Source organism: Cricetulus griseus (assembly GCF_003668045.3).
Source record: "Cricetulus griseus strain 17A/GY chromosome 1 unlocalized genomic scaffold, alternate assembly CriGri-PICRH-1.0 chr1_1, whole genome shotgun sequence".
Taxonomy (NCBI): domain Eukaryota; kingdom Metazoa; phylum Chordata; class Mammalia; order Rodentia; family Cricetidae; genus Cricetulus; species Cricetulus griseus.
Window position 1 is genome coordinate 98072330 of NW_023276807.1, and position 27836 is coordinate 98100165.

Genomic DNA, 27836 nt, shown 5'->3' on the forward strand with positions numbered 1-27836 from the left:
GGGAAGGCTTTGCCATTTTTCCATTGGCCTAAAGTGTTGGCCTTGATATGACCAGTTCAACTCAACAGCACTCATCCATTTAGAACTTCACACACTGGGGACTTCCTGCTCCCCACATTGCACAACCTTTTAACAGGTCTGTATAAATCCCACATATTTGAAAGTAGATAATGTGCCAACCAGAAACACAAGACGGCCCACACATTCTCTATATGTCTTTACTGCTTCTGTAGAATAGTTTACAATCTTGAGCTTATTAGAATGCCAAGCTGAAATCTCCACTCTGCCTGCTGTGGAATTATACTTTTTCATTGTTGTCAATATTCATGACTTTCAATGGCCTTGTACAAAAATGCTACTTTGCTTAGGCTTTTCTTTTGTTCTGTACAGAACATTTCATTTTGACTTTTATGAAACTGTACTTCATGTAATTTATATAAACTTCTTTCTACCATTGCACTCAAATCTGGAGGCACTAAAGTAAAAGGCTTGCATTCTCTGCCTTCTGTTTTATTCTCAACCCCCAGCTTCTCTCTGCTTTGGTACCTCATGGTATTGGGCTATTCCACTTATTTAAATGTTCATTTAAAAAAAGATCTTTATGAAAGAATATGAAACACAAATGACCAATAAACATGAAAAGATGTTCAACTTCACTAGCCATAAGAAAAACTGTAGCTCAAAAACTATTTTGAGCATCCATCCCACCCATTCAGTGACTGCAGTTAGAATGGCAGTCACTGAAAAACAAACACATTCTGGTATGGGTGTGGACAAAAGGGAGCCTTTCTATATGAACCTGGAGTTTTCTCAAAAAACAATAATAAACCTTCCATGTGACCCAGCGTTGTGTAAGTTTCCTCTGAGCTTAAAACCCTCCATCCTGGAAGGAAACTTCTGAAGACTTAGGATGCAAAGGAAATGTGAACAACAGAATATTTTAGGACAGGTTGTTTACAAAGAGGTGATACGTCCTGAGGAAACACATCAAGACAGGAAGTAAACAACCTAAAATAGCCTCAGGAAGTCCCTGAAGCTGACCAGATTCACTAGATCCCTCACTTCCTGTCCTAGTTAGGGTTTTATTGCTGTGCTTAAATACCCTGACCAACACCAACTTGGGGAGGAATGAGTTTATTTCATCTTGCACTTTCAAATCGCAGCCCATCATCCAGAGAAATCAGGGCAAGAACTCAAGGCAGGAACCTAGAGGCAGGAACTGAAGCAGAGGCCATGGTGGAACACTGCTCACTGCTTGCTCCGCATAACTTGTTCAGCCTGCTCTCTTATAGAACCCAACACTGCCAGCCCAAGAGTAGCACCTCCCACAGTGAGCTGGGCTCTACCACATAAGGTGTCAATCAAGAAAAGTACTACAGGCTTACTCACAGTCCAGTCTGGTGAGGGCATTTTCTCAATTGAGGTTTTGTCTTCCCAAATGAATGCTTGAGACAAGTGGAGATAAAAATAGCCAGCATATTTCCCAGGAGTATATAAGCAATATAAAATGCTGAGAGTCACTCTCAGACAAGACAAGCTGAAAAAAAAGATTTCCAGACCAGCTGAGTTTCTTGGAAGAGGCCCGTTCTGAAGGATTTAAACTTTCCCACTTTTACAATTGAATTTAGGTTTCAGGTCTCTGAGGGGGACAAAACAGGCTTCTCTCCCAACAAAGGGTCATTAATCAAAAACACGATTATTCAGGAACAAAGGAGAGAGCACATACAAGGCCTGAGTCAACCCCACAAATGTCTCAAGGACAAATACTACAGCCCTTCTTCTGAGTGGTGCCTGGACTTGCCCAAACTTGCACAAGTATGTCCAAACATGGTAAAAACTGAATCTCAGCCAACTAAAAGTATACTAGTGTAACTGCTGCTTGCTTGACCAATTATGTTTCAGATGACCTAACTGTTCCTGAAACTCTCCTAGCTGTGCTTAAAAGAGCCTGCACACACACTCCTCTCAGGATCGTTGACATTTTGTACAGGTGTTCGACTCTTCATGATGGTAATAAATGCTGTTTGTTCTTCATACTATTTGAGTCTGGGGTCTTCCTTCAGCATTTTCTCTGACCATTACAGTACCAAGCAAACTGGAAGTAACAGAGACCAAGGAGCCTGAAAGAAGCAGAGACCAGCCAAATGTCTAGAAGAAACAAAGACTGAAACAAAGACTGCCTGAGATGCCTAAAACAGGCTCAGACCTCTGAACCAGGAAAAGATGGCCTCCAGTCTGTTGAACTATGCTGGTCATGCAGTGTGTTCCAGGCTTCCAGCTTTTATGAGCTCTCACCCATTCCAGGGTGGGCTTTGGTAATGCAGCTGTCTTTGAGTCGTTTTTGCTCCTGTAAGAAACCCCTCACCCGAAAATGTGGTACATTTACACAATGGAGTACTACTCAGCAGAAAAAAAAACAATGGAATCTTGAAATGTGCAGGAAAATGGATGGAACTCGAAAAAACCATTCTGAGTGAGGTAACCCAATCACAAAAAGACAAACATGATATGTACTCAATCATATGTGGACCTGCTTTATGATACATAGTAGTGACCGTGTTTTATCAGAGCTGTTTTTAATGATGTTGCTCAGAATGGTTTCCTTCCAGATGATGATTGAGAAGCTAATTTAAAAAAAAAATGGTGCCAGGTACCACAAGAGAAACAGAACTTTGCTATTTTCTGGGATTTTGTTTTTTACTTTTTTTTGTTGTTTTTGTTTTTGTTTTTGTTCTTTTTAAATGGAGTGTGCTGATGTCTCTACAATTTTGTTCAAATGACTGCAGAACCTGCTATTGATGCATAACATACTGCTACTATTGGTCTTTTTACATAAATATAAATATTCAATTTATATTTACATATATTATTATTAAATATATATTAAATATACATATATAATTTGAATTTTTGGAAACTTTAGCTGTGCTGTCAACTTTGGAAAAAAGTATCCCAGTTTACCATGTTGAGTTGGCATTGTACAAAAATTAACAGCCATATTGGTCTAGAAATGTTGAACTTAATTTTTTTCCATTTGTACAGGGGTAACGCACTGTATTAAATATGTAAGGTCTTAAAAAAAAAGAAGAGATTTTTGAGAGTCCATCCCATGTGAAGGGATGCTCTCTTGGCCTGGACACATGGGGAAGGGTCTAGGCCTGGCCCAGGATGATGTGGTAGACTTTGGGGAGCCCCTTTTGAGGGCTTTACCCTGCCTGAGGAGTGGAGGGGGGATGGGTAGGGGCAGGTGGAATGTTGGGGGGGGGAGGGAGAGGGAGAAGGGATTGACATGTGAAGCAAGCTTGTTCCTAATTTGAACTAATAAAAGAATAAAATAAAAAAAAGAAACCCCTCACCCATACTCCTGTAAGCAACTCCAAAAGAACTCATTAGTTCACCAAGTTGTTCTTTGGTGGTATGTGTACTTTGGTCTGTCATTGATTCTCTATCTTGGAGGAGTAGATGATTATTCATGACTCCCCAGAAACAGTGATACACAATGCCCAGCTATAATTGCTCCTAGGTATTGTGAAATACTAATTTAAGATATGTTACATTTATTTATTCTGTGGGATATTTGTTTAATGATGCAAAGATGTGTTGTGATCTTTTATGTTGCATTTGTTTAACTCTAAAAAGCTGTGTTATTTTGCCTGTCTAAACACCTAATTGGTCTAATAAACAGCTGAACAGCCAGTAGCTAAGCAGGAGAAAGAAATAGGCAGTGCTGCTAGTCCGAGGGAATAAATAGGAAGAAAAATCTAGGTTTGAGAAAAGAGAGGAGATGCAAGATTGAGAAAAGGAGAAGGAGAGGAGAATACCAGGAGCCAGCCAGCTACCCAGCTGCACAACCAGCCATGGAAAGAGAAATAAAGAAAGGCATATATAATAGAGAAAGTGAAAATCCCAGAGGCAAAAGGTAGATGGGATCATTTAAGTTAAGAAAAGCTGACTAGAAATAAGGCAAGTTGAGGCCAGGTATTCATAAGTAGGAATAAGTCTCCATGTATTTATTTGTGATCTGGGTGGCAGGCCCCCAAAGAGTAAAAATCAAAAATAAAAAGCAATTACACCTAGATATGTGTCCAAAGAACTTGCCTTAGTTAGGGTTTCTATTGCTGTGAAGAGACACTATGACCATGGCAATGCTTACAAAGGAAAACATGAATTGAGGTCATATCTACTAATTGTGCCACTCCCTATTGGGGGTCATTTTCATCACCACATCCACTCCCTGGCCCCCAAAGGTTTGTTGCCATATCATAATGGAAAAATGCATTCAGTCCAACTTCAAAAGTCTCTATGGCCTATAACACTCTCAAACTTATTTAAAATTCTAAAGTTCAAAGTGTCTTCTGAGATTCATGCAATCTCTTTAGCTGTAATCCCCTGTAAAATCAAAACCAAAAAGCAGATCACATACTTCCAACATATAGTGGCACAGGATATACATTACCATTCCAAAACATAGAGGAAGGAGCATAATGAAAAAATACTGGACCAAAACAAGACCAAAAATCATCTGGGCAAACTCCAAACTTCATCTCCATATCTGATGTCAAAATGCTCTTCAGATCTCCAATTCCTTTCAGCTTTGTTAACTCCAACACACTTCTTTCTCTTAGGTTGGCTCTACTTCCTATTAGCAACTTTCCTCAGCAGGTATCCATGACTCTGGCATCTCTTGGGGTCTCTAAGGCAATCCAGGCTTCACCTTCACAACTTCACACAATGGCCTCTCTCAGCCTGAATTCAGAGACACCATTGACACGTTTTCTATAATCATGGAGGAAGATTCCATAAAGCCAGAACCACATGGCTGAAGATGTCAAGTTCTGCTGCTTGCTGGGGCTGGAACATGACCCACTCATTCAATTACATCTTCACCAATTTTTTTGTTTTCCATTGTTTCCTTTATTGCCTAAACTTGGCTGTCATGAAATTGGATCTGTAACCAGGCTGGCCTCAAACTCAAAGATCTGCCTGCCTCTACCTCTGTAGTGCTAGAATTAAATGTGAGCACCACCATACTCCGCTCTAAGCTTTTCTTTAATTCCTTTTCACAAGTTGGAAGTTTAGCTGGTTGGGATCGTTTGATGAAGTTACCACTCCCTTAATTCTATTTCTTAATCTTTTTATCTCCTTGAACATAGGTCTTACTTCTATTTCACTTCCTGGTACTCCTTTTCTTCTCAATTTGTACATTTTGTGTTTTTTCTTGTACAGCTTGCTCCTTTTCATTGTAAATCTTCAGTAGAGTTACCACTAATAACCACACAACAGAGTCTATTCTAGGCTGTTTTGAGATTTCCTCTGCTAATGGAATTAATCCAAATTTCTTCAATTTAACCTCGGGCAGACATTTTGGGCAAAAAGTAGTCCAATTCTTCACCAAAATATCACAAGAATGATCTCTGGGCAACATATTAAATTCTTCTCTGAAACCTCTTGAGTCATGTTCCCACAGTTCATCAAATCACACTCAGCACCACTGTCTTCCATGTTCCCATTAGGATGGCCATTCAGCAGCATTTTAATTGTTCAACTGCTTTTCTAATTCACAGTCCCAAGGTCCATATTGTTGGGATTCAGGCATTATGCTGTCCTGCCCCCTTGTCACCTGGGCAGGATGCACTCAGGCAGTAGTACCCTGGCCAGCCCAGGGTCGGATGGCTACTATGTCACTACATAGACTGAACACAGGTGCAAAGGTCCCTTTAAGAGGCAAATTCCTTTCAAGGTCTGTGAAGACTTGTGCTAGGATTTTGATGGGGATTGCACTGAATATGTAGATTACTTTTGGTAGGATTGCCATTTTTACTATGTTGATCCTACCTATCCAAGAGCATGGGAGATCTTCCCATTTTCTGATATCTTCTTTAATTTCTTTCTTTAAAGACTTGAAGTTCTTTTCATATAGGTCTTTCACTTGTTTGGTTAGAGTTACCCCCAAGATATTTTATGTTATCTGTGGCTATTGTGAAGGGTGATATTTCTCTGATTTCCTTCTCAGCCCGTTTGTTATCTATATATAGGAGGACTACTGATTTTTTTTAGTTAATCTTGTATCCTGCTACATTACTGAAGGTGTTTATCTGTTGTAGGAGTTATCTGTTAGAATTTTTGGAGTCACTTATGTAAACCTTCATATCATCAGCAAATAGGGAGAGCTTGACTTCTTCTTTTCCAATTTGTATCCTTTTGATCTCTTTTTGTTGTCTTATTGCTATAGCTAGAACTTTGAGTACTATGTTGAATAGATATAGAGAGAGTGGACAGCCTTGTCTTGTTCCTGATTTCAGTGGGATTGCTTTGAGTTTCTCTTAATTTTGTTTTATGTTGGCTGTTGGGTTACTGTATATTGCCTTTATTTTGTTTAGGTATATTCCTTGTATCCCCATTCTCTCCAAGACCTTTATCATGAAGGTGTGTTGCATTTTGTCAAAGCCTTTTTCAGCATCTAGTGAGATGATCATTTGTTTTTTTTTTCTTTCAGTTTGTTTATATGGTGGATTACATTGATAGATTTTCATATGTTGTACCATCCCTGCATCCCTGGGATGAATCCTACTTGGTCATGGTGGATTTTTATTTCTGATGTGTTCTTGAATTCAGTTTTCCAGTATTGCCAGTATTGTATTGAGTACTTTTGTATCTATGTTTATGAGGAAAATATGTCTGTAATTCTCTTTCTTAGTTGTGTCTGTGTGGTTTGGGTATCACGGTAACTGTAGTCTCATAAAAAGAGTTTGGCAGTGTTCCTTCTGTTTCTAAATGAGACACCATCATCACCCCCTAAGGGCTCATGGGACACAACAAAAGAAAGGGTGAAAAGAATGTGAAAACCCGAGGGTAAGAAGGGATGCTGCAGAATGCCGTCTTCCGGACATGGTACAGCCATTGTTGTTATGAGCTCACAGCAGCTGTGGTTATCTACACAAGATTGGGCCCATCAACATTCCATCAAGAATTGGGGAGGGGCTCGTGAAGCCCTCTGACCTCTACTCACATTCCAGGGCATGAATGTTCATACACACACACACACACACACACACACTAAATAAATGTGTATATTCTTTTGTTAAAGACCAGGAAGTAGAAGACAAACTAAGAAGAATTCATCAGGAAGGGAAGGGAAACAAAAGAAGACAGCAAGGGTTGATCAAGTTACATACAGGTATGAAATTGTCAAAATTTTAATTTTTTAAATTCTATATCAGAGATGGAAAGATAACTCAGCAGTTAAGAGCATGAACTACTCTTGCAGAGGACCCAAGTTCAGTTTCCTGCATCTACAGAGGGCAGCTCACCATTGCCTATAACTACATCCCAGGGGAATCCAACACCTTCAGCCTCCTTGGCCACTTGTGTGCACATACCCACACATAGACACACACAATAAAAATCATATTTTTTTTAATTCTGTTGTCAACTGGGGAGTGGTGACAACATCTTTAATCCCAGCACTGGAGAAGCAGAGGCAGGTGGATCTCTGTGAGTTCAAGGCCAGCCACATCTACAAAACAAGTTCCAGGATAGCTAGAGCTGTTACACAGAGAAACCCTGTCACAAAAAAAAAAAAGCAAAAACAAACAAACAAAAAAATTCTGTTGTCCTTTAAATCCACAGAGACTGTGGCAGCATGCACAAGGCCTGCATTGGTTCAAGCCAAGTGAGAGCTGTGCTGGCCAGTTTTTTGTTTTGTTTTTCCGAGACAGGGTTTCTCTGTGTAGCTTTGGAGCCTATCCTGGCACTCACTCTGGAGACCAGGCTGGCCTCGAACTCACAGAGATCCACCTGCCTCTGCCTCCCCAGTGCTGGGATTAAAGGCGTGTGCCACCAATGCCCGGCCGTGTGCTGGCCAGTTTTATGTCAACTTGAAACCACTTACAGCCATCTGAGAGGAGGAAACCTCAATTGAGAAAATGACTCCAGAAGATTGAGCTATAGGTAGACAAACTTGTAGGGCATTTTCTTAACCAATGATTGACTGGGGGAGGGAAAGAGCACACTATTGGTGGTGGTGCTATCCTTGGGATGGTGGTCCTAGGTCCTATAAGAAAGCAGGCTGAGAAAGCCATGAAGAGCTAGCTGGTGAGCAGCACCCCCTATGGCCTCTGCATCAGCTCCTGTCTCCAGGTTCCTGTCCTGTTTAGGTTCCTGCCATGACTTCCTTCAGTGATGGACTAGGATATATATACAAGTATGAGCCAAATAAACCCTTTTCCTCCCCTACTTGCTTGGCCATAACAATAGTATTCCTAACTAAGCCAGGGTCCCAGCACTGAAGGGAGAAGTGGACACAAGTTCCCATTCCTAATCAAGAAGCTATCTCTAATTGACTTGCATAGAAAAAATCAATTTCCTCCAATAGAGTCTCACTGGGCATATTAACCACATTTAAGGAAGTTCCATGCCCAGCAGTAGATGAGCAAAACAAAATGAACTCAATGATATTTTTGTAGACTTTTGCCTCATATTGTTTTGTTTGGGCTTTTCTTTTTCTTGAAAATCAGTTTTTTCATACAATATATTTTTATTGTGGTTTCCTCTCCCCAGATCCATCCCACCTCCCCACCCACTAAAATCTTTTTTCTATCTCTATCTCTCATTCTCTCTCTCTCTCTCTCTCTCTCTCTCTCTCTCTCTCTCTCTCTCTCATTAGAAAACAGAAATCTAAAACAACAACAATAATAATAAAATAAAAACACAAATAAACCAGAACTGGGGGGGAGAGCCAAAGAAAAAATACATACAGACACACAGAGAGAGAGAGAGAGAGACAGACAGACAGAGAGACAGACAGAGAGACAGAGAGACAGAGAGACAGACAGAGACCCCATAAAAATGTGGAAACCATAATATATAAGCAAAAGATCATAAGGTTTAAAAAAAAAAAAAAGGCCAAGACAGGGGGCTGGAGAGATGGCTCAGCAGTTAACAGCACCAACTACTTTTCCAGAGGTCCTGAGTTCAATTCCCAGCAACCACATGGTGGCTCACAACCATCCGTTATGAGATCTGGTGTCCTCTTCTGGTGTGCAGATATATATGGAAGCAAAATGTTGTATACATAATAAAATAAATAAATCTTTTAAAAAAAAGCCAAAACAAAGCATTATGAAAAAAATGCCACTGAGTTTTTTGTGTTGGCCATCTACTACAGGCTTGGGGTCTGCCCTTTAGTGTGGTCTATATACACACTGAGACTCTGAAAACTAATTTTTCTTTTGTGAGTGGCTAAAGATGGGGACTTCTGTCTATTTCCCCTCTCAGTGCAGGGACCTCATCTGGCTTAGACCTTTGCAGGCGCTGAGTGTGCTGCCAGTCTCTGTGAGTTCACATGTGTAGCAGTCCTGTTGTGTTCAGGAGGCCTTGTTTCCTTGATGTCTTCCATTTCTTCTGGCTCTTACAATCTTTTCCTCCTTTTCCTCAGAGTTCCCTGAGCCCTGAGGGAAAGGATTTGATAGAGAAATCTCACTTAAGGCTGAGTGTTCCAAGGACTCTCATTCTCTGCTCCTTGTCCCATTGTGGGTCTCTGTATTTATTCCCATGAACTGCAGAAGGAAGCTTTTTCTGATGATGATTGACCATGACACTCATCTGTGAGTATAGCAGATTGTATGTCATTAGGAGTCATTTTATTGCTACATTCCTTCAGCAGAACAGTAGTATTTGATTTTTTCCCCGTCCATGGCCTATTTAAGCGCAGGTTCTTGGTCACTCAAGCAGTGTTGGGGATAGTTTCATTTCATGGAGTGGGCCTTAAATCCAATCAGATAATGGTTGGTTATAGCCACTGTTACACAAGCATATATTGTAGGCAGGACACCATTGTAGACTGAAGGGCCCATAGCTAGGTTGGTGTTTTATGTTTCTCCTCTGGCAACGTGCAGAGTACCTTCCAGTACCATGAACACTGGTTATTAGGGATGAACGCTCTAATTAGGCCCCAGCTCAACTTCTCCACGTTTAATGAGTTATATAGGTGCTGTCTTCAGCATTTGAGCCTTACCATAAGTTTGGGGAAAGCAACCAATAGCCTTAGCAACAGCATGTTTGTTTGGAGGTTTCCATGGGGCCCCTTTGGCTGGCAACTCAATTAGATACAATCCATTCCTGGCACTGGAGATTTCATTTGGTGGAGAGATATATCTAGTTGGGGTGCTCTCTCCCCCATTATTTAGTGATTCCACTTGGATTTCTTTCATATATATATGAAATTTCATATATCTGAGATATAAAATTCACATACATATATGTATATATTGAGAAGCTTCTACTGTAGTAAGTCTCCATACAACTCTTCAAATGGCCTTAGTTTTAAATGTCCCTTCTTGTATCGCCCCTTTACCCCCTTCTTTCCTCCCCTGTCACCTGTCCATCCATAACTAAATATTTTATTTGTTTTGGCATTGTTTTGTCTTACTGGTCTTTTGCTTGTATATTATGGTTTCTGGTTTTGTGGGGGTTTTATAGGGTGTGTGTGTGTGTGTGTGTGTGTGTGTGGTGGTGGTGGTGGTGGTAGTGGTGGTGGTGGTGGTGGTGTTTTTATTGTTGTTGCTGCTGCTGTTCTTTTATTCTGTTTTGTTTGTTTTTTTTGTCATTGTTATCTGTTTTCTAAAGAGAGAGAAACAGGACATGGAGTTCAATGGGTAAGGAGATGGAGAAATCTGGGAGGAGTGGGTACAGAAGAAACTGTGATCATAATATATTGTGTGAAAAAAATGTATTTCTCATTTAAAAGAAAGTTCTTCATTGTGGAGCTAGAGGGATGGCTAGCTCAGTGGTTAAAAGCATGTACTGGTTAGTTTTATGACAACTGCAGCATCTGAGAGGAGGGAACTTCAACTGAGAAATGCCTCCTCTGACTGAGCTGTAGGCAAGTCTGTGGGGCATCATTTTCTCATTTAATGATTCATAGCAGAGTTACCAGTCACTTGTGAGTGGTGCCAGCCCTAGGCTGGTGGTTCTGGGTGCTATTAGTAAGAAGGCTAAGGAAGCCATGATGAGCTAGCCTCCTCCATGGTCTTTGCATCAGCTCTTGCCATCACGTTCCAGTCCATCTGAGTTCCTACCTTTATGGCTTCTCAGTAAACTATGATTTAAGATATGTAAGCCAAATAGGCCTTCCCTCGCCCCCACAAGTTTGGTCATGGTGTTTCATCACAGCAACAGGAACCCTGACTAAGACATAACACTTGTTGCTCTTGCAGTAGCTCCAGGTTCAGTTCCCAGCAACTACATGGCAGTCTGTCACTCATCCTGATCCAGGGGAACAGATGCCCTCTTCTAACCTGTATGTGTACCAGGCACACATGATGATACGCATACATAAACACAGACACTTATGCACATAAAATAAATAAATCTTTAAAAAGACAAAGAAAGGAACGTTTAAAAGATTCTGTATCAAATGAAATGTTTGTCACTGCTTCCTTTCTAGCACCTAGAGAGAAGACCCTGACACTTTCCGTACTCATTAGACAAAGCTGTACTGAAAACTTAGATTATGAGGTTTTCTGAGCCATATTGGGCTCTCTGGAATTTGCTGAAGAATGTCATATCATCCTATTGACCTACACAGCAATTTTCTCACTTTTATTAATTAATTCAAAAGTTCCATTTGCAAGGGCACCTCCCTTCTCTACTCATTAGCACTTAATACAGGAAAAGCCATCTGCAGAGCTTTCTGTGTAGTCTGCAAAGCAAGCTTCACTTTTTAACTTTGCCTTTCGATGGACCCTTCTCCCAGGCCACAGAGGGAGAGGTGTAAATGTTCTACCTTGTTTGTATTATGCATGCACTCTAACTTAGTCAATTGGGTTGTGTGTTCTTTAGTTTGTATTGATAACGACTGATCTCAGACACTTGTTTATGCATCATTTTGTCTACTAGTCTCACCTTTAGCCTGCACTTTTGCTTTAATATTCTTGTTTTACATAAATATATGTGTGTGAGACCACCATGTGGAGAGTTTCTTGTCCCTTGTGTATCTGTATTTTTTTCCTACTGCTTCCTCTAAGAAAAAGCATAAAGCAGTATGCTTTCTCAGACTTTCCTTCAGGACACCAGCTCGAAAATAAGGACATGGAGACTTATTATTAATTATAAAAGTTGGCTGTAGCTTATGCTTGTCCCACTTCTTCTTATAACTTATAATAACCCATATTTTTATTAATCTACGTTCTACCACGTGACCTTTAGCTCCTTCCCATTTTGTGTGTCCCACTCATTCCATGACTCAATGGTGTCTTGTGAGCCTCGATTCATCTCCTACTTCCACACTCTCTTTCTGGGAAATCCACCTATACCTCCTGCCTAGCACTTGGCCTTTCAGCTTTTTATTGCGCCAATCACAGCAATACACCTTCACAGTATACAAATATCCCACAACAGCATACTCCTTCAAATCCATGCTACCTAAAGTCTAGACATGCTATGTTAATCCCAAGGATGCTTAGAACTAAGGAAAAATGCTGGAGAGAGATTTTAAAACTTAAGTAGCCATGAGGTTTATGTAAGATTACACCAATAACAACAGGCTTTACTGTCTGACCGAATAAACAGATGGATTTAATTTATTTCATTCTTTTATAAAATTAGATTCAATGCACCTCTGTGTATGGGGGTAGTTCATGTGTGTGTTTGAGTATGCATGCACTTGTGTGTACATGTGGTAGCCAGAGGTAAACCTAGATGTCACCTCTCAGGAACCATCCAACTTTTTGAGAACTGGATCTCCCACTGGAACCTGTAGCTCATTGACTAGGCTCGTGTCTTAGTTACTTTTATACTGCTGTGATCAAACACTATGACCAAGGACATTTACAAAAGAGTTTAAAGAGGTCATAGTTTGGAGCTTATGGTTCCAGAGTGTCAGAGCCCATGACGGTGAGGGGAAATAGCAGGCAGCTGGAGCAGCCACTGAGAGCTCACATCTTGAACAGCAACCAGGAAGCAGAGAGAACTTTGAAAGGGCAAGAGTCTTTTGAAGCCCCAACCCTTTTTCACTCTTTACTAGCTTGAGACAGGGTTTCATTAGGTTGTCCAAAATAGCCTTGGGCATGAAATCTTCTCCCCCGCCCCCAACCCCGGGCTCCTGAATAGCTGACATTACAGGTCTGTGCCACCAAGTCTAGCTTCTACTTCATACCTTTAATATTACACTAAAGTCCACGAGTTGAATGAAGGCCTGATCTTTAATGCTTCAATGGTGCCTTTAGGAGGTGATTGGTTCACCTGCTTTATCAATGGACTGACACACTATGGACTCATAAATTAGCTCACTTTCTTTGGCTCCTGGCCGTCCTGAGGTTAACAGTGCCCTCCACCATGTACCTCCTGACATGAAGCCTAGCCCTACCACAGGCTCAGAAACAATGGAGCCAAGTGACCATGCACTAAAGCCAGGAGCCAAACTAATCTTTCTTCTCTAGTGATTTCTCAAGTATTTTGTAACAGAGAGGGGATGCTCGTGTAGCATCTGACATCCTGTTGTGAAAGTTAGGGAGAATTCCCAAGAGCATCCCAGAAACTCCCACAGTCAGGAGAGACTGACACTGAATGACTGGCCCACATGAATGAAATCCTAGGACAGGGAATAAGAGAGAGAGAAAAGACCAGGGAATTCAATAGAAGCAGATTGATGTAGGTCCATTAGCGGGTACAAATATTCCATATATTGAAATATTTACCAATAGAGGAAGATAGGCAGAAGACAAGTGGGCTCTCTCCATTTTGTCTCCCCAGCATCTCTGTAAATCTAGAACTGTACTACTGTTAATTTTTATTCTTAAAACCAACTCATAATATCCCTTGCCTACAGAAAATTTTAACATACCCATTGCTCCATTCACACTCTTAATTTGTGTTTATTTGAAGTCAAGTTTACCTCTCATACGCTTGTGTTTTGCCTTTCATCACACTTTTTTATTCTGGAATAATTTGTCCTACAACATATTGTGCTTACCTCAAAGCTCCAATAAAGAAAACAGAGTTGTGGCCTGGGACTAGGGATGCAGTCCCGTACTGGTACCTAGCACTATCTACACGTCAGAACCTGGTTTATGCATGTGATGTGCTAAAATCCATTTAGCACTTCATATCAACTCTGTAGACAGCCATTACCACCCTTTTACTGCTGAGGAGATTGAGGTAGCATCTCTAATGAGGAAAAATATCAGGAAGACAAGTGCAATAAAGATGAAGTGAGGCCATGAATGTGCAACCCAGCAGAGCACCCTGGGGTGTCTTATTGCTAAAGAAAGGCCAACACTAATTTCACTTTGTCTTTGAAAACCCTGCTTTCATTCTAAGCACAATTGAGTTCCTCCGGGTGCCTTCACAGATTTGGTCCACCGTGGATGCTTTCTCGCTTGTTTTCTGGGATGAAATTTTTATTGAGATTATTTGTTACTTTAGGTGCAGTTGTAGGAGATAACAGAGTCCCCAGGTACCTTTCATCCAGTTTTCCCCATGTCATTAAAATGAAAAACTACAGTACAGTATTGTCTTAGTCGCTGTTCCATGGCTGTGAAGAGACACCATGACCACAACATTTATAAAGGAAAACCATTTCATTGGGGCTGACTTAAAGTGTTCAGAAGTTTAGTCCATTATCATCGTTGCAAGAAGCATGGTGGCATGCAGACAGACATGGTGTTGGAGAGTAGCTGAGAGTTCTACATCTGGATCTGCGGGCAGCAGGAAGAAGAAAAACACTGGCCCTGGCTTGAGCACTTGAAACCCCAAAGCCCAGTGACACACTTCTAACAAGATCACACTGACTCCAACAAGGCCACATGTCCTAATCCTTTCCAATAGTACCACTCCCTATGAGTCTATGGGGGCCATTTTCGTTCAAACCACCACAAGCCTCATAGCCAAGACACTGATGATGAGACAGCCAGCAAATCCTACTCAGCATGCCTCAATATTGTACTCATTTACATGTGTGCATTAGTTTTACACATCTTTGTTTTGTCTTTAGACCCAGTAGAGACATCGATGCATTAAGGAATCCTGTGTCCATCCACACCTCCTTCCTTTCTAGTACTACTGTCCTTAGCAACTAGTCAACTACCCTCTGCTTCTAAAATGCTGTCATCTCAAGAATATTTTATGTACAGTCTCATCTCATACATTACTTTCAGAGAGGCACTTTTATCACTCAATTACACTGTGCAATAACAAGCTTCATATCATGTGTAGCCAATTTGTTCTGCTGTGTGGCTGAGCAAGTGATCTTGACTGGGTGTGTCTGTGCAGGTCTTTCCAGAGACAATAAAGACCTGTCCTGAATGTGAGTGGCCTCGTTGCCGTGATACAGACTACTCTGCTTTCCCACACCCTCTACCACAGTGGACTGGAATCTGAAACTTTCAGCAGCCCCTCTTCCTCCCTTTCCTCCCTGACATTGTTTTTCTTGGGCATTTATCACAGTAACAAAAAGTCTGGCTGAGTCGGTAGCTCTCTGATACTAGTGCATTTTATTCTTTTAACCTTGGAGTCCCTGGAGGTCATCTGAGCTACTGCTGGGTTTTATCTAAAACTTCTTTGCATATTCAAGTATAATTTCTAATTAACTTAATTTTCATGCATCTGAGATAAATAGTTGCGGTCAGGGGTTATATATTGGTTGTGAGGTTATGATGAAGAAGCAGATAAGCTCATTCCCAGAATGGTGTACCATTTCATATACTAACCAACAATGAATAAAGGGTCCAGTTTCTTTGAAGCCTCACTGGTGTTCAGAGCTGCCACTGTTTTTCATTTGTGCCATCCTGATATATGTATGGTGCTGTGGTTTGGGTATGGCTTGAGCGTGCGGAAATGTGAAATGTTAAGGAGGTAGAGTCATAATCTGACTATGATATTTAGAGGTGAGGTTTTGAGAAAAAGATTAGGATTAGAAAAAACCTTCAGGGTGAAGGCACTATGACTGAATGACTGAACCTTGGTAGCTTTAAAATCAGAGAGAACAGACAAACACACACTCACAATGGACCCTGACAATTGCCACATGGTGTCCTACACCACTCTGTCTACAAAAAGCCATCAGCAGCAGGTGTAAGCCCTTCACCTTGTGTCTCTAGAACTATGAACCAGAATAAACCACTTTCTGTAAAGCTACTGTTTGTCATGCAATCATTGTACAAATAACAACTGAAAGTAGTTGTAGAAAGTAGTAATTTAGAATTGTGAAGTCAGTGCAAATTGGCCAAATGGGTAAAATATATTAACTTTGTGCCTGTTGGCCATCTGCATATCACACTCACAAAAGGTCCTCGTCTCTCCCCACTTCCATAATTGGATCATTGCCTTCTTCTCTGGCTTTTGCTTTTGTTTAGTTGGTTCAGTTTGGGTTTTGAGATGGGATCTCAGGAAGCCCAGACTGACTCTCCAGGTACTTGAAGGTGACCTTGGACTTGATCCTTCTTCCTTCCCCTCCTAAAAGCTGAGATTATAGACATGAACCACCAAGCCTGGCTGTAGGGGTGAACACAGGACTCTGTGTGCTGATCAGCACCCACCCACTGAGCTACAACTTGTTCCTTTGCCATTGTTCTCAGAATTTTCCAATCCTTTGTCAGACAAAAACTCAACAGTCTCCCGCAGTCAAAAGCTCACATTTTTCAGGCATAGTGGTGCACGCCTTTAATCCCAGAACTCAGGAAGCATATGTAAACAGATCTCTGTGAGTTCAAGTACAGCCTGGTGTACAAAGTGAGACCTTGTCTTTAAAAAGAAAAAAAAAAAAAAACTCACCTCAGTGTCCTCATGTGGCATCTTCCAAGAAGAAGTTTTTAATTTGATGAAACCTGTCTGCCTCTCCTTTTTAACATTTACTTATTTTATGTATATGGATGTTTTGCCTGACTACGTGTCTGTCCACTCTGTGCATGCAGAGCCCACAGAGGTCATAGAGGGCATCAGAACTCCTGAAAACTGGAGTTAGTTACAGGTGACAGTGAGCCACCATGTGGGTGCTGGGACCCAAGCCTGGATCCTCTGAAAGAGCAGCCAGTGCTCTTAATTGCTGAGCTGTCCCTGCAGTCCCTGATTCCTTTAGCTTTATTGGTTGTTCTCCTATTTGGTTGAGTTGTCTATTCTACTTCTCTCTAATTGCTGGTTTGCTGTGGTGGAATGGTGGATTCCTTCCTAGCTCTCCATACTCAACTGTCCTCCTCAGGAAATTTAGCCTTTCCTGTACTCCTTTGTGTTCAATATTATTTTTTGTTTTCAGGACAAAGCAGGAACACAATCCCCAACTACCACAAATTATGCAGTCATGTTTCCTGAACTTGGGGAAATCACAAAGGTCAGCATATCCCAAGTGCAATGAGTAAGTCACCCTAGAAACCCACCCTCTTTCTAGCTAGATCTCCCCTCTCAGGCCTGTATGTGTATAGTATATTCCAAGTACCTTTTGAAGTACTGCTTTGGTGGTCTTGAGCTGCCTTAATTTGCACTTCCCTTGAAAGGTCCTTATTTCTCTGTCAATTTTTAAAGGCAGATTTGCTAACTATAACATTTGACAGTTACTTGCTTTTAAACCTTGAAATGGCTCTCCTAGCTTATTGAGCTGCTGGTGAGAGACCTGAAGTTATAACGGGGTATTTACCTTTGTAGATGAATTGGCATTTTCCATAAAAAGCTTTTTTAAATGCATTTATTTTAGGTTTGTGGATGTTTTTCCTGCATGTATGCCTCTGCACCACATTTGTGCAATGCCTGAAGAGGCCAGAAGAGGGCACTGGACTCCCTGGAACTGGAGTTACAGATGGTTGTGACCCTCAATGTGGGTGCCAGGGATCAAACCTGAGTCCTCTGGAAGAGTGGCCTTTGATATTAACAGCTGAGCCATCTCTCCAGTCCCTCTAACAGCATTTTGTTTGTTTGTTCTGTTTTGTTTTGTTTTGTTATTTTGGTTTTTCGAGACAGGGTTTCTCTGTGGCTTTGGAGGCTGTCCTGGAACTAGCTCTTGTAGACCAGGTTGGTCTCGAACTCACAGAGACCCACCTGCCTCTGCCTCCCGAGTGCTGGGATTAAAGGCATGCACCACCACCACCACCCGGCAGTTTTGTTTTGTTTTCAAGATAAGGTCTCACTATATAGACCTGGCTGGCCAGGAACTCACTATACAAACCAACCTGGCCTCCACCTCACAGAGATCCACCTGCCTCTGTCTTCCAAGTGGGCCACCATGCCAAGCTCACTAACAGCAATTAACATGGTTTCTTCTCTCTGTCGAGTTGATATCTTGACTATATGCCATCGAGATGGTCTCCCCTGGTAATGTCTACTTGGGGTTCTAATGTCTCTTGCATTTGGATGTCGACATCTTTCTCCAGATGTGGGGATTTATCAGCTGTGATTTCATTGCCTATGTTTGAAAGGTTCAGGCATTATGCTGGCCTGCCCCTGTTACCTGGTGGAATCCACTCAGGCAATACCATGGTCAGCCCAAGGTTCCATGGGAAAGAAGTCTGCACGCAGGTGCAGAGGACCCCTTTAAAAGATAAGCCCCTGCCCCTTTACGCTCCCCCCCCCTCTCTCTGTGTGTGCTCTCCCGTCTCTGTTTCCCCCCACGCTCTGTCTCTCTATGGCAACCGGCCATGGCGGTCAGCCATTACCCTGTTCCTCTTCTTAGTCTCCCCATTCTGCATTATAATAAACTTATAGTCTCAGCAATTTCTCTTTTCTTTTTAAACAAAACAATAACAATGTTCTCTGCATGTTCAGCATTTCTCTCAGCTCCTTCTTCTATCCCGTAGTTCTTAGGCTTGGGCTCTTGATCTTATGCTAGAGTTCTTGAATATTGCAGGTATACGTTCTCCCCCTTGCTGATGCTGGTAGCTCTGTTTAATCTTGTCTCCTACTTTTAATACCCTTTCTTTTGAGGCTACTGATGATGCTTCGCACTATGCTTTGCCATGGAATTCACTGTGTTTTTCATTGTCAATTGTCAAAGACAATTGTTGTCTTTTTAATCTCAATTTTCTTTCAGAATTTTTCTTTCATGTTGCTTCCTTTTTCGTCTTTATCACTGGATTTCTCACCCGTTTTGCTGTTTTGTTTCTCTTTCCTATGTTGCTGCCTTTCTTCTCTGGGTTTGGATAGAATTCATCTTCTTGCTTGTGTCCCCCTCAAAGTCAGTGATCACTTTTACCAGTAAACTTCTGAAGTCTTTATCTGGTGTTTTACCCATTTCCATGTCTCTGGGTTCAGTAGCTGAGGAGCTGTGATCTTTTTCTGTGCTGTGTTTTGCACTGTTGGGGCTCCCTCCTCCCTGGAGTTAGGGACCTTGCTGCTGAGCAGCCGACTGGGTCTACTCACAGAAGGTGGAGGGAATACTTCCCGGCGGAGGGGCTGCTTCCCGGTGGAGATTCCACTTCCCACCACTCCTGAGGGAGCTGTACCCTGCTTACTCCTCACCAGGGTGTCACCCACATTTTCTCTATGCTTTGGTCTGCCCTTTCATCTCCTGTGCAGGTTCCCAAGGCTTTCCCCTTGCTTCTTTTTGGAATAGAGTATATTGTTTTCTCACTCTGGCTCAATCCTTCATCAGGCCACAGGAAAGCAGGTTTTGTTTGTTTGTTTGTTTTGTTTTGTTTTTTAGCTTTTAAAAGGAAGATTTATTTGACAAAGTTTACTTAGCACAATACACCTAAAAGGAAATCACAATACAATGAAAGACTTAAATCAAGGCCTCAGAATTTCATACAAACACCAAGACCAAAATCCTAAAGCAATGGTATTGCATCTCAAAATTTCTCCATCAACTTAAGAAAGAAAAAAGAAAAAAGCTTTAAACTCACATGCCTTACTGGTTTATCAAATGAAATTAGAACAAACATGCCAAATGTTTCACTTTTAATTGTAGACACAGCTCCTATTGAGTTTTACAAAAAAAAAAAAATCTTTTCAACATGTATCAATAGTCAACAGTGTTCAATGTGATGTATGTATAAGAGCAATGTTTAACATAATTCAACTGCTTTAACCTAAATACACTTACTGCTTATCCTACAGTAACTAGAGAAAAGCTAGGACTTGTTTAACAGCTGTTATTCACTGTATCACCATCCTGGGTGACTATATTCAACATTGAACCTTAGTCCTTTGAGTGATACCAATGTTCACTTAAGGGAATGGACATAAATCAATCACAAGGCTGGATCTCAAAACTGTTCAACTGAAGGGTTTTTTTTTTCTTAAAAAACAATGACCAACAGTCAGTGATCAATCAAAATCAATTACATTCCCCTCCACCACTCATACTGGTCATGCTAGGCATCCCTCCCATTCCATTCACGCCCATAGATGCTTGGCTTCCGCTATTGTAGTAGCTGCTGTTCACTGCTCCTTGGCTACCTGTGCAATGTTTGATTGAAAATCACTGGAGTTTTCCTGTAAAACTTGGCCATATCCATTCATGCTGCTCTGGTCACCATAGCCACCTCCATAACCACCACTCAGTTGCCGGCTGCCTGGCCCACCATAACTGGACTGGTTTGACAAACCCATGCCTCCCAGCATTTGGCTACCATAAGCATCACCGCTTGCTCCTGCTGTAGAATTCAAGAAGAGTTCTCCATATCTATGTTGCATATTTGCTTTGTCTTTTGACGTAGCTGCAACAGCATCTTCATGGGTTGCAAATTCAACATCTGCTTCACCAGTTTCTCTGCCATCAGATCCAATCTCAATATGTACTCTCACAGGGTTGAGTGATGAAAAAAATTATAAATGTCATTCTCAGTAGCTCTATGTGGTAATCCCCCCCGCCCCCGCATGTGTGCACAGTGTCCCGTTGTACTCTGGAAAGTAGATCCACCATCCCTGTATCTGTGGTCAGACATTCCTGTGCCCTATTCTTTCCTTGTTTGCTTGTGTTTCTTTAGCGCCTTTTCAGCTATTTCCTGTGAAGCAAACTGCACAAAGGCCTCCCCTGTACTCCTCCCCTAGAAGTCCACCGGCAATGTTATCCCATTTGGCTCGATTTCCAATCCTGAGAAAAACTGAACAATTTTCTTACTACATCCAAAATGGAGTCCTCTAAGCTGTACAAAGCCATCATTGGCCATGTCAGGACTATTTGGACCAATATGCTTCAACACCCAATCCATTTCAATGTTGTTTGACTTGAATACTTCAACATATCTGTGTCTCATAGTTTCTATGTCTTTTTTCAAGGCCAATTTGACTTAATCTTCTGATTCAAGTTCAACAAAACCCTCGCCACTCGGTCTGCCTTCTCTGGTGTAGATGAAACGACTACCTTGAGAACTATTTTGAATTTTGCAGTCAGAAAAAAACCCCATTCACTTCATCCTCGGAGCAGGACCAGGGCAAGCCCCCTACCTTCACCATGAAGCCCTCTCCACCTTCAGCACCCAGCACCATCATCTCTTCGTGGGTCTTGGCATCAAAACAGACTCCACAAAGCCTCGGCATGGCTGAGGAGAAATAAATCCAGAGCAGTTTCTAGAACACAAAATACCTGGAAGAAAAAAATAACTGGAACCATTAAGATCCCATTTTCCTTAGCCTAGACTTGAGTTAAAAAATCTATAACAGAGTGAGCAGAGACAACCAGGGTCCAGACCTCATTTCCCCAGGAAAGGTGCAGTTAATCTGTCTTGTAGTTAACAGATGTTCCAGCCTTTTTCTCATTGTTTCTACAAATTAAAAGATGACCACAGGCACAGTGAAGAGAAATTTAGACCTCTCCCCACCCCAACCCCTTAGGCCAGGGTGCAAATAAATCTATTTTCCTTTACCAATTTCTGATGACTAGTTTCTTTTTTTAAAAAAAGAGGAAATGGGATAGCAATAGACTTTAGTAATATGAACTGAAGTTCCCTGGGAGGGAAAGGTGTGTGTGTGTGTGTGTGTGTGTGTGTGTGTGTGTGTGTGTGTGTGTGTGTGTGTGTATGTGTGTGTGTAAGATTCTACAAAGCTAACAGACTGATTAGAACTCTGACTATAAAGAGCTGGTTTCTCTCTTGCCTCCTGCCTTTGGTTTTGTGATGGGAGTCATCAGCTGTTCCCACCACCATGCCTTCATTCCATCATCATGGACTCTAACCGTCTGAAACCAGCAGGATGTGTGATGCCTGGAAGTTCAGGAACCTGCAATCACAAGAATACACCCTCTGCATGTGCTGAGACAGGTAAAGGAGTGCAAATGTGAGTGGAGCCCCACCTGATGAACAATACTGAAGTCAGTTGCTAGCCAAAGCTGTTTTTCCCTAAATTTCTTGGTACCTAAAAAAATAAACTCCTATGCATCTTGGGGGAAAAAAAGAGTTGGAATGTTGCGGATTCAAAGCCAAAATTATCTTGGACTCTCTTTGGTTCCCTTAATAGTCACTTATTGACCATGTCCCCATCTGATCTGACATCCCTCTGTCAGGTAAACCCTTCCGAATGTATCGACAGACCAAAAGCTTCCAGCAGCCCAAAAGCAAAGAATTTCATTGGGCAACCTCTGAGAACTATGTCTCTACTGTAACTCACTTAGCTGACCTACCCACCAATATATTTTCAAATGTCTTGGTTTATAAATGCCTTTTATTATATGTCTACAAACACTCATGTGCGGTGATGTATTATTTATGATTTATTAAAGCTTGCCTGAGGATTCAGAAAACAAAGCCAGCCTCAAGCTATAGAGATCAGGCGGTGGTGGTATACACCTTTAATTCCAGGACTCAGGAGAAAGACCAATGAATATCTGAGTCTAAATGAGTAACAGAGTTCACGTTTTTAATTCCAGCACTAGAGTCATATAAAAGATAGGAGCAGGGTCTTCAGTAGTCAGCCTCAGGAGTCTCTAGCCACATTGAGGAGAGCATAGAAGTCTGAGTGAATCTGAGGAGCAGTGAAGTTGGGAGCAGTTTGAGAATTGCCCCCTTGGTCTGAGCTGAAGTAGAGACAAGAGTGGGTGGATGGCTGCTTTGCTTTTCTGATCTTCAGCTTTAAGCTTGAACCCCAATATCAGTCTCTAGATCATTTATTTTTCATTCTGTGCTCATGTGACTGCTTCCACACATGAGAATGTCATTAAGGACATGTTAAATCCATATTCCCAGATCATCATTAGCCATATATGGCTCAGCATAAAGTAAACCTTTCTGTAAACCTTTAAGGTTAGAGCTACGTCTACAGTATGGGGTCCCAGTGTGGATCCCAAGAATGATGCACTTTCACCAGAGAAAGCACCCAGGGCAGCAGCAGATCCAAGCATGGGCCCTTGTGCCCAGGCATCCATAGTTCCTCCCTCAGTCGATGCTGTCACTTTTCCTATGACCCGGACAAGCCTTTAATTTTAATTTTGGTTCATCCAGAGCTGGCTGTTGGCTATTCCCACATTTGTTTCATGTTTTCACAGCATTTGTTTTCAGAAATGCTTGCTTGCTGGCTAGCATTTGGCTCTTCTCTTATGTCGTTATTCTAGAATCTCACTGTGCATCTTTCCTATGTGTTACCACATTTATTGCGTGCCCCTTTTAGTGTAGAAAGTCTATTGGTGCCTAGTCATAAAAATGCCAAAGATAAGAGACATTTGTTTGCTCCTAACTCACAAGGAAGTCCCGGACAGCACTCCACATTCCCACACTGGGAAGAACCCTATGGCCTCAAGCAGGAAGACACACGTGGAGGGGTATCACCCAGTGTCTTGAGCCTCCTTGTGTTCCTGTGCAGATGCAGGGCACCCTGGGAAATATGTGAGGAACTTGTGATGCCCCAGGTAGACACTCTCATGAGCAACACATCACACTGATCCAAAACTAAACCTTCCAGAAGGTTGCAATTTCCAGGAAAGGGGGAAAAAGACATGACAGTGGGAAATAAAAATTCAAAGACCAGAAAATGTTTGGAGGAAAAAACATCATCTGAACTCCAGCTGGTCTATGTTTGATAATTAACTTAACTTTTGATAGTTAACTCAACTTTCAGGTTTTTTTTTTTTTAGGGAGAACACTCCATATTCCCAAGTTGCAGGGCTTGAGTAATGGACTAGACACCCTTGACCACAAAACTAATGGTCATAAGAGGTAATTAATTGAAAATTTTAAAACCCTAAATAAATAGTAAAGTTGCTCATATACTAGGAAACAGAGAGATTGAGAGATTCTCAAAATTGAAAAGAAGAATCTTAAAAATTTAGAAATAATAAGAAAACTTTAAATGTGTAGGACTAAAGATAAATTCTGGAAGTCTAAGTTTTCTCAGTCTGCTACTTTCATCAGTCTTTGACCTTGACCTTTCTCCTTTTTCATCACCTACTTTTTTTGTTTGTTTGTTTGTTTTCAAGTCAGGGTTTCCCTGTGTAGCTTTGGAAGCTATCCTGGAACTAGCTCTTGTAAAGTAATCTTGTCTCAAACTCACAGAGATCTGCCTGCCTCTGCCTCCCAAGTGCTTGGATTAAAGGGATGCACCTCCCCGCCCAACTTATCATCCTCTTCTCTAGTCATCCTCAACTGTCTATCTATCTATCTATCTATCTATCTATCTATCTATCTATCTATCTATCTATCTATCTTTGGAACCTGTCCTGGAACTCACTCTGTAGACCAGTAGACTGGCTTCAAACTCACAAAGATCCACCTACCTCTGCCTCCTGAGTGTTGGGATTAAAGGTGTGCACTACCACCACCCAGCTATGTCTCTTTTAAGATAAAACAACATAGAGGGAAAAGAGATCATGACATCATCCATATTCTCTGGACAAAGCCAGGCTGAAAACGTTGATGATGGTGCTCCATGTGTTGTATTAGGATTCTCTGGGATTCGTTAAAGAATTTTACTTCATCCTATTGACCTACAAATCAGAGAGCTCTCACTTCTATTAATTAATCAAGGTTTTTGTTTCAAGAGCATCTCCCTCCCTGCTCATTAGCTTATGACAAAGGAAAAGATAGTAACGTAAGTCCTCATTAACAGGCTTCTTTCTCTACCTTTTGCATTTTATTAGCCATCTCTCACACTTGAAAAAAGAGAGAGATGTAAATTTCCCAATCGTTTTTTAATGAGTAAATTCTGACTTAATGTAATTCTGCTAGGTGTTCTTTCAGTGAGGCATTTTCTTAACAGTTGATGAGAAAAGTCCCTGCCCACTGCGGTGATGCCACCCAGGGCAGGTGGTGCCAGGGGGAAGGTGGTCCTGGGATTTACAAGTGAGTGAGCTGAGCAAGAATGAAGTGTTCCTCTATGGTCTCTACCTCAGCTCCTGCTTCCAGGCTCTTTCTTTAGTTCCTGCCCTGACTTCCCTCGGTGATAAAGTGTGATGTGGATGTCAAAGATGAAAGAAACCCTTGCTTTCCAACTTGCTATTGCTATGTGTCACAGAAATCAAACTAGTACGACACCCAAGCCACCATATGTATATACATACTCACAAATACATGCATGTACACGCACATACACTTGTATACACACAGAGAGGAAACCTATACTATAAAAAAAATTCCACTAGAATGTGTCTTTAAGGTATCTCATTGTATAACTGATATTGAAAGTGTGGTAAATGATACTCACAGTTTCTGAATAAAAAGCAGGTAGGCAATACTACTTAATGGCACCAATTGAGGTCTCATTTCCCTTTCTCATTGTAAAATAAAAAATAAAATTTTATTATGTCCACAAAAGCTATGGAATCCTATTTCCCACAAGCCAGCCTTGTATTTCTACCCACCACAAATATTTGACACATGGGAAAGAAGGAATATAAAATGATGCTGTCATGGGCTGGAGGGGGGGTGGTTCAGTGGGTAGTGTTTGCTACACAGTACAAGGACCTGAATCCAGACACCCAGCACCCATGTAAGAAAAAAAATCCTAAAGAAGACACAGTAGTTCAGGACTGTGATTCCAGCCTAGGGAAGCAGGGATAGGCAGGTGGAAGGGCTCCCTGGTTAAAAGCACCAGCTGCTCTTGCAAGGGGCCGGGATTCCATTCCCAGCACCCACATGGCAGCTCACAGCTATCTGTAACACCCATCCCAGGGGATCTAGCGCCCTCTTCTGGCCTCTGCAGGCACTGTATGTGTATGTTGCACAAACACACATGCAAGCAAAATGCTCATACACCTAAAATAAAAATTAGCAAGCCCTTTTTTAAAAATTAAGGTGAAGAGTGACTGAGAAATGTTACCAGTGTCTACCTTTGTACATGTATGTACATATGCACATGTATGTACACATCACACACACACACACACACACACACACACACACACACACGTGGGATACTGTATTTTGTTATCTGATCCTGATTTCTCCTGTAATGTGACTATCCATTTATTTCCCTGAACCAGACTGATAAGACAAATTAAATTATTAGTCAAAAATAATAGCTGCAATAATTTTGTCATTAAAGGGAAATCTTCCCTAAATTAAATTGAAGTTGTGACTACAAAAACCAAACTAGCTAAACTAAGATTAAAAATAATAAATTATCTCAAATATTCTAAACATCAAAGACAATTCATACAGTATGTATATAAATATAATGGAAACCATACAGCCAGTCTGGTTGCTGAGTGTGACTTTAGGGGTTGTTAAAATGGGTGTTTGCTTCCTTAGAACATATAGGTTTTGATTTTTATGTCAAATACAGAAAGAAAAACAAAACAAAAAAATCAATATGACCCAGATCAGGATGGATAATGATTTTAATGTGACCCCAAGTCTTGTTCCTTACTGTCTTTAGCAACTGTGATGGTCAGTGTTCTGTCACAAGGTGCAGTCACCTGGGAAGAGGGAACCACAACTGAGGAAAATGTCTCCATCAGATTACCGTGTGGGCAAGTCTGTGGGACAATACTTGACTAATGATTCACATGAGAGACCCCAGCCCGCTATGGGTGGTGCCACTCCTGGGCAGGTGGTCCTGGGCTGTGTAAGACAGCAGGCTGAGCAAGCCATGGAGAGCAAGCCAGTAAGAACATTGCTCCATGGTGTCTACTCCAGTTCCTGCTTGAGTTCCTGCCCTGGCCTCTCTAAACAACACACTACACCTATAAGCTGAAATAAAGCTTTTACTTACACTTGTTCTCATCATACCCAAGGAATGAGCTTCCTAGCACCAGGGGACAGAGAGCAACATTTGGTCTCCACATGTGCAGATGTGATGTTTGGCTGACACAAGGCCCTGAGAAATGAGATTTTCATGCAGAAAGGCATACTTACATTATAAAATCCGACCAGACTGACTGATTAGAAATCTGGGACTCTCAGAGGTAACAATATAGAGAATCCAGAGTCAAAATTGTCTTGGGCTGTCTTTGGTCCCTTTAATAAGTATCCATTGCCCACCTTTTTATCTGACTTAACATGTTTCAACTATGAGATAAAGCTTTTGGATGTGTAGAAACCACTGACTTCCACCAACCCAAACCCCAAGAATGTTTCAAATAGCATTTGAGACTTATGAGAGAGAGCCCACCTGTGACTTCCTAGAACCTACCTATCTGCTCTAACATACCTACCTACACACCTCACCAACACATTTGATCCAGAGACTGATATTGGGGTTCAAGCTTAAAGCCAAAGATCAGAAAAGCAAAGCAGCCATCCACCAGCTCTTGCCTCTACTTCAGCTCAGACCAAGGGGGCAATTCTCAAACTGCTCCCAACTTCACTGCTCCTCAGATTCACTCAGACTGCTATGCTCTCCTCAATGTGGCTAGAGACTCCTGAGGTTGACTACTGAAGACCCTGCTCCTATCTTTTATATGTCTCTAGTGCTGGAATTAAAGATGTGAGTTCTGTTACTCTTTTAGACTGATTCAATCTCATGTAGCCCTGGGTGGTCTTGGACTC

General features: G+C 41.5%; 1 non-coding gene and 1 pseudogene across 1 annotated transcript; both read right to left on the reverse strand.

Annotated features, from left to right (window-relative positions):
* Positions 1-17243: 17243 nt before the first annotated feature.
* Positions 17244-17406, reverse strand: LOC113832404. Its single transcript, XR_003479680.1, has one exon. It is a non-coding gene; the product is annotated as a U1 spliceosomal RNA (small nuclear RNA).
* Positions 17407-20278: 2872 nt separating this feature from the next.
* Positions 20279-21411, reverse strand: LOC100764265 (annotated as a pseudogene).
* Positions 21412-27836: the final 6425 nt, after the last annotated feature.